The sequence below is a fragment of the Myodes glareolus genome, chromosome 18, assembly GCF_982192425.1.
Source record: "Myodes glareolus chromosome 18, mMyoGla1.1, whole genome shotgun sequence".
In the NCBI taxonomy this organism is placed as follows: domain Eukaryota; kingdom Metazoa; phylum Chordata; class Mammalia; order Rodentia; family Cricetidae; genus Myodes; species Myodes glareolus.
This window is the reverse complement of record NC_142043.1, coordinates 71,635,763-71,647,328: the sequence shown is the minus strand read 5'-3', so window position 1 is coordinate 71,647,328 and position 11,566 is coordinate 71,635,763. Positions and strand designations below refer to the sequence as shown.

At 41.3% G+C, this 11,566-nt stretch overlaps 1 pseudogene; it reads left to right on the top strand.

The window, feature by feature from the left end:
• The first annotated feature begins 7,021 nt into the window (after positions 1-7,021).
• Positions 7,022-8,489, top strand: LOC148119268 (E3 ubiquitin ligase TRIM40 pseudogene; annotated as a pseudogene).
• The last annotated feature ends 3,077 nt before the right edge of the window (positions 8,490-11,566 follow it).

Here is an 11,566-nt window from a genome sequence, read left to right as displayed (position 1 = left end):
ATTAACCAATAAAAGCAACACACAAACAGAAGGAACTCCTACACCACCCTTGATCTCCTTTGGTGTCTTATTGCTCTAGCTAGGACCTCAACAACTAACTATACTAACAGATATGGAGAGAGAGGACAACCTTGTCTTGGTCCTGATTTCAGTGGAATTGCTGGAAGTTTCTCTCCATTTAGTTTGATGTTGGTTGTTGGCTTGCCGTATATTGCCTTTATTATGTTTAGGCATGTTCCTTACATCCCTGCTCTCTTCAAGACCTTCATCGTGAAGGGATGCTGTATTTTGTCGAAAGTTTTTTCGGCACCTAAGGAGATGATCACAGAGTTTTTATTTTCCAGTTTGTTTATATGGTGGATTACATTGATATATTTTTGTATGTTGAACCATCCCTGCATCCCTGGGATGAAGCCAACTTGATCATGGTAGATGGAGGTTCTAATGTGTTCTTGGATTTGATTTGCCAGAACTTTACTTAGTATTTTTGCATCAATGCTCATGAGTGAGACTGTAGGGCCCTGTCTTCCCTGCAAGAATTGTTTATGCTAACCAGCTTAACTTCCCCTGCTCATTCTGCCAGCCAGAGGGAATTAGTTCAAAGCCTTGTTTCTGTCATTGCTATGATAATTTCACCTGCTAAGAAGGTCCTCACAGGAGCCCTAAATCTTCTCCCATCTGTCAGGGTTCCCAGCTCAATACCCCCTGCTTGGCTGTTCTGCCACCTGGGGCCAGGTGGTCAACACTATGGTCTCACTCCCAGGTGGGAGGGGGGCTCTCATCCTCTTGCCTCCAAGTATATAAGCCTACGTGTGCTGATTAAAGATTGACATTTACCCTTTGGGCAAATGACCCGATCTCTGTGTGTGTGTGTGTCTGTTAAACTCCTAGGATATTGATCCAGACTCGTGGTCTGGTACAGGAAGTGTGCCCTGTACCAGGAGAATGAGGTTTCACAGAAAAGTGCGGGACATGAGATTAGTCTCTTAGTAATGTCTTTATGTTGTTTGGGTATCAGGGTATTAATAGCCTCATAAAAAGGGTTTGGCAATGTCCCTTCTGTTTCTACTGTGTGGAACAATTTGAGGAGTATTGGTATTAATTTTTCTTTGAAAATCTTGTAGAATTCTGAGCTGAAACCATCTGGTCCTGGGCTTTTTTTGGTTGGGAGACTTTGGATGACTGGGAAACAGAAATTCTTAAAGGATGGTGTCTTCATTTAGCTTGGCCAAATAAGACTCCTAGCAACCATCTTTTTAGAAGCTGTTGGGAATTAGCTCGATACAGGAAATAACCAGGCCAGCTTAAAGATAACAATTATATTTTTAATGGTTATAAGGGGAAAACTCACACCACAAGAATGGGGAGTCCGACTTCCTCTGTGTCCGGCAGGAATTGCCCAGAGAGTGCGCACCTGGTCCCTTTCAGTTTTTTCTTCCTCTGTTCCAGGTAGCCATGCCTTAACTGGGTGTGTGATTGGTTAACAGAGCTTCCCCCATCATCTCCCCCTTTTTCTAAACAAGATAGATCCAAACCCAATACAACTATATATAATAGGAAGAGATACTAAATATAAAATTACAAACAATAAACAATATTAAGCAAGGAATGCATAACAAACTTTTACCAAACATTCTATTTTAAAGAATCTAAATCTAACATTGAAATTAAGGTTGGCAAAATTATGAGGAAGGTAACTACAACTATCTAATCTTTAACCCCATCAAAGATCTGAGAAGGGAAACAATATTACTTAAGTAAATAGGAGGTGCATTCAAGAACTTTTAAAATGTCCAACAAATGACAGGAGACCACTGGCTACCTGGGCAATCCCCCAAAGTCTCATTTACAATGCTGAAGCAGCCAACTTTGGCTAAGGCCTAATGTAACTGATATATCATTTTTAAAGGCAAGAAACTTTTCAAAACTATCTTACCCTGTCTTGGCAGGATTTGACAGTCTTGTTTTATCCATTTATGGATACTATGTATCTTTGTCAGTGGTTGAGATATGGGCATTTCTTTGCCCAAAGGCCAGTTCTGCCAAGAAGAAAATAAATTCCCAGTGGAGTGTCTTTGGGGTTCAACATTCAGGAATAGATCGGTGTTGCCAGGAGTGATTATGTCTCACTACCACAAAACTCTAACTTAAATTAAATGCCATTTTCAACAGCTCTTTGAAAAGGTTGAAGATTATCTATATAGAATATAATCTCTATGTATCTAAAGAACCTGATTAATCTAACTATAAATATGACAACTTAGATGACTACTGATCTATAATTCTTAATACCTATCTAACTTAAAGGCTAAGACAATAAACAAATGTGTAATACATGAGGACAATGACCTCCAAATGTAAACAATATATAAGTATCTTAATCAGAGGTAGAAATGTACACTGCAATATGGTATATATATGATATATATGATAATATAAATCATCACATAAACAATGTTTAAATAGAGGTAGAAGCATACATGAATACAATATTCATTATACTTTAATTTTGTATCAACATACAAGAATCTATACCAATGTAATTGTCCAAAAACAATAACCTACAAAAACCAATCTATTACCCCATCGTCCAATTTTCCCCCATTTTTTTAAAAACAAAGATCCCTGAGCAAGAACTTTGAGGAAGCTATCCCAGAGAGTTTTATGTGCTGACGAAGTTAAACTTTATATTTTTACCTTTTGCTCCTGGTCATCAAAGTCAATAATTTTTTTCAGTCTTTTTAAATATATTTGCCACTGCCTTTTGTAAAGTCTGGACCTCCTGTCCAGTATTCTGCTCTAATGCCCTTATTGAGGATTCTAAGGTACGACGTCTATCCAGTAGAGATGATGTCTCATCATTGGACATAATCTTCATAGCATGCATATAACGATCTTGGAGAGACAATCTATCAGTCAATCTGTCATACCCCTTCAACAGGGTCTGATTAATACATTTAACAGTGCACATTCTCTCAAATAATGTTTAAGCCCCCACTGTCATGGACTGTGTTTTATGTGTCAAATAAGCTGTTTCCTCCTCCAGAGTGCTGAATCTCTCTCTAAATAAATTACTATTATGTGCCAAATCAGCTTTTTCCTTCTTCAGAGTGCTGAATCTCTTTTTAAATAAATTACTATAAGACTGTACATTTTCCAAAAATATCTCAGTTGATGCAGTCTTGTTAAGCAAAGTCCTAGTACCCTCCTTCAGATGTGCAATCTCTTTTTTTTGAAAAAATCTTTTTTTGAAAAGTTTGTTATTAGTCTTTATCACGTCTAAAAGCACCTCATTCGACTGAGTTTTGGTATTCAAAGTTTTTGTATTTTCCTAAAGATGTGCAATCTCTTTTTTGAAAAGTTTAGTATCAGTCTGGACCACTTTTAAAAGCACCTCATTTGACTGAGTTTTGGTATTTAATGTGTTTCTATTCTCCTGTAGATGTATAACCCCCTCTTTAAGAAGCTTGGTACCAGTCTGTACTATGTTTAAAAGTACTTCAACTGACTGAAAATTGTTAGTTAATATGGTTGTGTCCTTCTTTAGATTTCCAACTTCTTTTCTAAGAAGCCTGGATACAGTCTGTAAAGACTGCATCATTTTTCTATTGTCAAACCATAATTTTAAGAAAAAAATATTGAATACAAACCTAAACTCTAGAAATAGGAATGGTAATGTAGGAGGGACATCATATGCATCCTGTAAGACCTCACACATGGTGTAAGTGAAAAGGCAATTGAAACCTTGGATGGTTAGCTTGTCTGACATAGTGCCCGTTTTAAATCAGCAACTAATGGGGTTATCATTATAATAATAAATTCCACCTGTGGTTTAATCAGCTGGAGTAGGTGCAATTACTGTTGCCTGCCAGTAGGTGTCTCGGTGCACCTGAATCCACGTGCTTGGTTTTAGATCTGATTTTAGTTTAAATGCTGAAAAATATACTCAAAGCAAGAAGTTTTTTAGTATAAATCACAGACCGTGTGCTCTGTGAAGGTCTTTGGCGGTTCAATAGCCACACTAGACAGATTTCCCGCTCCAGCGGCGGCTGGATCCAAGCCCTGCAGCACTGTGGCGGCAGTAGTGGCTGGGATTGGGCAGGCACGCTGGGTACAGAGGGGTCTGTGACCATAGAAGTGCGCTGGGAAAGTGCACAGGGACAGCGATGGGGCTTGGAGCTGGGTGCCGAGCTCAGCCATTGCCCACAGAGGCAGTGGCGGTGCTGGGCACAAGTTCAACAGCCTTTTCTGCCTCGGCTTCCCGCATCTCTCTGTGCGCACTGCCTGAGCTTCTGCAAGTGCAGTCTATGCCCAAATGAATGTGCTGTGGCCTCGCAGGCCAGAGTTGCCAAAGACTCTAGTGGCCCCACATTGGACGCCAAGTGTTGGGAATTAGCTCGATACAGGAAATAACCAGGCCAGCTTAAAGATAATAATTATATTTTTAATGGCTATAAGGGGAAACTCACACCACAAGAATGGGGAGTCCGACTTCCTCTGTGTCTGGCGGGAATCGCCCAGAGAGCGCGCACCTGGTCCCTCTCAGTTTTTCTTCCTAGGTTCCAGGTAGCCATGCCTCAACTGGGTGTGTGATTGGTTAACAGAGCTTCCCCCATCAAGAAGCAGTTTTATATTTCTGTAGCCAAGGCAAACAGTCAGGGAATGTGCATATGTCAATGCAACAGGAAGTGAGGCTGGCAGAGTTGCATGAATATTTTTCTGACTGGCAAGAAGCTTCATCCTTTCCCTCCCTGGTGTAGGCTCCTAGGAAATTTTTAATTCTTTGGGGGGTCTATTGGTCTGGTAGCCAATGGAAAGGATACCCTGACTCTCTTTAAAGTAGTTGGTACCCCACCAGCATCAACGTCCCAGGATTGTTGGAGGTGAGGAAGAACCAACAACTAACAGAGAATCCAAGGGGGACCATTAATGATCCAAAGTATCAGTCATCACTGTACGTGGAAACTGATAAAAATGTCACAGGAGTATGTTTACAATTGGCAATACAAATTTTTAAAAGTCTGAATGATGGTGCGGGAGATGTAGTCAGCTGTGGAGTACTTGTCCGGCACACATGATGCCCTGGGTTCCACCCCCAGCACAGGTGGCTCATGCCTGTAATCTTGAAACTTGGGAGGAGGATGCAGGACGATCAGAGGTAAAAAGTCATCCTCGGATTCATGGAGAGTTGAAGGCTAGCCTGGGCAAGAGGAGACCCCACCTCAACTGTGACTCCCCTCACTCTCCAAAAGAGAAAGAGATGCTGCTTGTCAGGGTGACATAAATCCATTTCATTTGTATCCTGACAGCTTTCACGTTTCTCTCACAGGACTGCAGGTTTCCGATGGAAGGCTTAAGGTTCTCAACACTAGGCTAGGTTTAAAGGGTATGAAAGGATGGAAAAGTATAACCCTGCAACCCTGATGCACAGTGGACAACAGCCTTCAGAATGTGGGGGGGTGTAGAACTGCCTAGAGCATCAGTGACCAACACCTCTGTGTGCAGATACAAATGCTTCCAGAGAGACTCAAATGAGGAGAGAAGACTTACACTCAAGTGGATGTCATTGTTCCCTGAGCTGGAAACTCAGACTAAAGGGGAAAGGGCTCTGGAGAAAGCCAGCTGGACACCACTGGTATCTCAGTTTCATGACCCACCCAGGTGAGCTGCAGCCTCAGGCTGCTGCCGCCACAGCTTCCAGCCACTGTTGCCCCCTTACTTTCTCCATCATGGACAGTAATGTCAAACTGTAAACCCAAATAAGCCCCTCCTCCCTCAGGTCACAACAATAAGAAGACAAATAAATACCTCGTGGTATCCTGGGCACCGGCACTGTTGAAGCTGAGACCATTAAGGACAATGGTATCACTGTCCCCAGCATCACCCAGGTGTCACGGTCCTGTGGCACAACCAGAACTCCTGGTCCCTCATGTGTGGGGTTCTTGACACTCATTCTATAATTTCTCAAGTCTTGTGAGATTTGCGTTAAAGGCATTCAGACTTTCCTCTTCCTGTAAGCAAATATGCCAAACCCTGCAGCAAAGTCCATGTTGCTGCTTGGGGAGCCCTGTTCATAGGTGTATTTTCCTTTTCCTGATAATTCTGGACTAAATCGGGATGAGTCTTTTCACCTTCTCCCCAGTTCTACTGACGTGTGTGTGTGTGTGTATATATATATACTTAGCACAACAGAAGAAGACTCACTCATCTGCTGGCCTTCTCTCTTGGTCTAGAGACCAAGAAAATGACATGAAGTTGAAAAGAAGAAATTTGAGGTAGGATAGTAAGAGAGCTATTTTTGGGGAGGGCTCAGACAAGAAGTGGGAAGAGGAGGCACTTCCTTCTTTGGGTCATCCATGGAAGGTGTTTGAAAGAAAGGGACAATGTAGTCTCAAATACTATTATATGTTCTCTCTGACTGTCTGTCTATTTTTGTCTCTCTCCTGCTCTCTTTCTTGTTCATCTAGGCAGCACCACAGTCTTGGAAAATTGGTGGTTCATAAAGACTTGCTGACAAGATTCCACCCTAAGTGGTTGGTTGTAGGTACCAAGGTCTTTTTCCCTTCTCCTGGCAATTCGCAGGGCCATGTGACCTCCGGCTCCCTGGAGATTCTGCACTAGCACTGGCTTGAGGGGATAGCTTAACAAGGCCCTGGCTCTCTTTGTTATGGTGATTCCACCTGTATTCAAGGTTCTAGCAGTGGGCTCCACACGCCTGGCCCCTCCCAGCTGATTCTGCCTGAGGCACGGGGCCTTTAATCCCCTTCCTGCTTCTGATGGGAGGAGGCCTTGCCCTTTTGATCCTGGTTGCCCACTGGTATAAATACCCGACTTGTGTTTAATAAAGTGGCCATTTACATTGGTAAGTGAGCAAGGTCTCTTTTGTGTGTGTGTCTCTTTAAACCCTCAGGACAATCGTCCATTCTCGTGGGCCCGAGTTCGGGAAGGCGCGCGCCTGGATCGGGTGTGGGTATCCACTGGAAGGCGGGGTCCAACAGTTGGTGACACCAGCAATAGCAGTGTGCCCTATAGAGTAACATATAGGAGGGACACGTAAATCTCTTGCTGAGCTCTTCTCATCAGCCACATAGCAGAGAAGACTGTCTGCTTGTCCTTGATAGTTTACTTCTGGCCATGACACCATGGCCTAAAATTTAGCTTTGAGCTGTAAAATGATTCCACAGAAAACTCACAAAACAGAATTGGGGTTTTGGTCACCTGCTTCCTCGAGGTGTATGAGAAATAAAGAATAACTTTAAGTTTAGAAAACACTGAACTGTTTCTGAAATCCCTATGACATTGTGATTCTTACAGCCCAGGCTCTGGCCTCTCTGATCCAGGGTGGACCTGAAGTCCAGGTCTGAGTCCACTCTCGCCTGCTCCAGATCAGCTCCACTGAGCCCTCTCACCTGGGACTCTCTGGCCTGCAAATGACCCAGTGGAGGGGCTGGTGAGGTAGGGGCCATGGTTCCTCTGTACAAGGACAACAAGGAGGACATCTGTCCCATCTGCCTGGATCCCGTGAAGGAGGCTGTGAGGACAGACTGCGGCCACCTCTTCTGCCGAATGTGCCTGACCCAGCACATGGATAAAGCCTCCGTCTCTGGGTTCCTCAGCTGCCGAGTCTGCAGGAAGCCCTACTCTGAGGGGGTCCTTGGGGACGGTTATATCTGCTTCAGCCACCAGAAGAGGGTGTGCATGTTCTGTGAGGCAAGCAAACATCTCCTGTGTGTGGAATGCCTCAAGTCCCCCGAACACCAGGGCCATGCTGAGCTCTCCATTGAAAATGCCATCAGCCACTACAAGGTAAGACTATGCCACACCCACCTGCTCCTGTCACAGCTGCTTTGTAAATTAGTATGGCGACTTCTAAGGAAATTAAGAAAACAACCTTCCTCAAGACCCAGTAATACCACTTTTAAATATATACCCAAATAATGCTCAATCATACAACAAGGACATGTACTCAACTATGTTCATACCAGCATTGTATGTCATAGCCAGAACCTGGCAACAACCTAAATGCCCCTCAACCAAGAAATTGACAAGGAAAAAGTGGTACACCACAATGGAGTACTACACAGTGAAAAAAATAATGACATCTTGAAATTTGCAGACAAATGGACAGAGCATCTTTCTCTTCTGGTGACTACATGGAGTTTCTCTGACTCCACCTAATCTCTCGATATCTTTTCTAGCCTGGCTATATTCTGTTAAGCCATTGACCGAAAGCAAGTTCTTTATTAACCAGTAGTATTCACAGCATGTGGTGGCAGTGTGCCATAGCATGCACGTGGTGGCCAGAACTTTGTGAAGTCAGTTCTCTCCCTGTACCATGTGGCTTGTCAGTCCTGGTGGCAAGTGCCTTTACCCACTGAGTCATCTTTCTTGCTCCCTCCTTTTAAAAAAAATATATCTTGTTTTTATCATCTAAAAATATGTTTTAGACATTTCCCCACTTTTCCCATCAGTCCATCGAGATCTCCTGAATATTTTTTAACAACTGCATTCTGTCCAATACTATGAATAAATCACAAGTTAGAAAACTGGGTTGTACTCAGGTATTGTTTCTAGGTTACATCTTTTAGTATGTATTCTGGAGAAGTTAAAATACTCAAGATATTTTGGTGAAAATGTAGGATAGAAAACTAACTTTACCTTCTCTAAGTTACAGTAAATTGCCTCACTACCATTTATTGAAGTTACCATGTAGAACCTGCCCTGTCCTATTACTCTGGATGTTCTTGCCAATGTGCCAACGTTCCTCCTCTTCCTTCTCATCTTCCTCCTCCCTTTGCTTTTCCTCTCTCCCTCCCACTTCTTCCTCCCATAGTTCTAAGGATAAAGATTGAACCTAGGGTCTTGCATATGCAAGGCAAGCATGCTATGCTAGTATACAGTGTTCTTTTTTAGTTTTTATTTTAAGACTGAATCTTACTTTTGATTCCCATGCTGCAAGCCTCCAGAGTAAATAAGGTTGCAGAAATATGCCACTAGAATCAATATGTTAAGACACTTTAAGAATTGTACATTTTTTATTGATTTTTATTGAACTCTACATTTTTCTCTTCTCCTCTCCCTGCCTCTCCCCACCTCAACCCTCCCCAAGGCCCCCATGCTCTCAATTTACTAAGGAGATCTTGTCTTTCTCTCCTTCCCATGCATATTAGATCTATGTAAGTCTCTCTTAGTGTCCTCATTATTGTCTAAGTTCTCTGGGATTGTGGTTTGTAGGCTGGTTTTCTTTGCTTTAGGTTTAAAAACCACCTATGTTGGCACAGCTTTATTTTTCTAGCATATATTAATTACACAGAGCAATGGATTTCATTAGGATATTTTATAAACATATGTAACATTGTATTTTTAAATATACACATGTATATTTCATAAAAACAGTGCCCAAAGTATTAGTGCTTATTAAGGATTTCTGGATGTAATTCATTTTTTGTTGATTCTCCTCCATCTGCCTCACTGCTCCAGCTTTCCATCATACTCCACTCTCGCAGCTTCTTTTCTCTTTCGTGATCCATGTGTTCATCTAATGTAATGCATTCTTCTCATGTAATGTGTTCTTCTCATGTAATGTGTTCTTTCTTGAGCTCTCATGGACAAGACTGTAGATGGAGGCTACTCGTTCATTTCCCAGCTGCCCAGGCCCAAACTAATCACACAGAAACTATATTAACTGCAATACTGTTTGTCCAATAGCTTAAGTGTATTTCTGGATAGCTCTTATACCTTAAATTAACCCATTTCTATTATCTTACAATTTGTTATGAGGCTCGTGGTTTACTGGTACTGGAGCATGAGCATCTTTCTATTCTGGTGACTACATGGACTCCACCTAATCTCTCGATATCTTTTCCAGCTTGGTTATATTCTGTTAAGCCATTGACCAAAAGCAATTTCTTTTTTAACCAATAGTATTCACAGCATGCAGAGGGGAATCCCACATGACAAGACTGTCTTTCTTCCTCCTCCATTTCCTTTAATATTTTTTTTCAGTGTTGGCTTAGTTACAATTAATTGCCCTTATTTGTGTTTTCTATGATGGTCCCATTTCTCCATTAATTTAAGAACTAGTCTTCTGAAAGACACTTAAGGAAATGCTCAACATGCTTAGCCGTCAGAGAAATGCAAATCAAAACAACTCTGAGAATCCATCTTATCCCTGTCAGAATGGTCAAAATCGAACACACTGATGACAGCTTATACTGGAAAGTATGTGGGGTAAAGGGAACACTCCTCCATTACTTGTATGAGTGCAAATTTATACAGCTGCTTTGGAAATTAGTATGATGATTTCTCAGAAAACTACGAAACAACCTACCTCAAGACCCAGTAATACCACTCTTGAATATATATGCCCAAGAATGCTCAATCATACCACAAGGACATGTGCTCAACTATGTTCATAGGAGCATTATTTGTCATAGCCAGAACCTGAAAATAACATAAATGCCCCTCAACCAAAAACTGGATTAGGAAAATGTGATACATTTACACAATGGAGTAGTACACAGTGGGAAAAAATATTGGCATCTTGTAATTTGCAAACAAATGGATGGAGCTAGTAAACATCATATTGAGTGAGGTAACCCAGTACCAGAAAGACAAATATCACATGTACTCACTCATAAATGGCTTTTAGACAAAGCCATTTGTCTAAAGAAAACCAGTCTAAAAATCACACTCCCAGAGAATCTAGACAACAATGAGGACCCTAAGAGAGACATACATAGATCTAATCTACATGAGAAGTAGAAAAAGGCAAGATCTCCTGAGTAAACTGGGATCATAACAAACATGGGAGAGGGTTGAAGGGAAGAAGAAAGGGAGGAAAGTAATAAAAATAAATAAATAAATAGTGGCACCAGAATACAATATAAAAAAGAAAAGAAAAAGAAGAAAAGATTCTTCAAGGAGACCAGAGAATCCAAATTGGCATTCCTATTAAAGAGATTGAACTGATAATAATCTTCTAAAAATTACATGATTCACAATACACTGGTGGTTTCATTAATGATTTTATTCAAATTGATTCTTATTCTTTCTATGTGGGTATATTAGCTGCACAAAACAATAGATTTCATTTATAACTATCACTGAACACATTAAGAATTCCCCAGACCTTTTCAGAAAATCAAAGTGTTCCCAGGGTGTGCTGTGCAGTCAACATTGTCTTCCCACAAACCACAAAAAAGATGCTGTAGGAAAAAAACCATAGGCCAATATGATTAAAAATTCTTTCATAAGAATTAGCAAATATACATTTAAAAGTTGTACCCTGGAATTTGTTGAACATTTTAAAATTTGCTTTGCTGAAGATACTATTAAAATGAGATTATAAGCCACGGACAGACGAAATATTTGTAAAACACAACTGACAGATTGTTGTCGGGGTTTTGTCCTGCCTGGTTTGCACAACCGTTAAGTCCCAAAGAAATCACAAAGAGGTCTACATTGGTTATAATGTAACTAATGGTACCTTAGCTCAGGATTCTTATTAACTCTTACACCTTATATTAGACCATTATTTTTGTCTATGTTAGCCACGTGGCTGGGT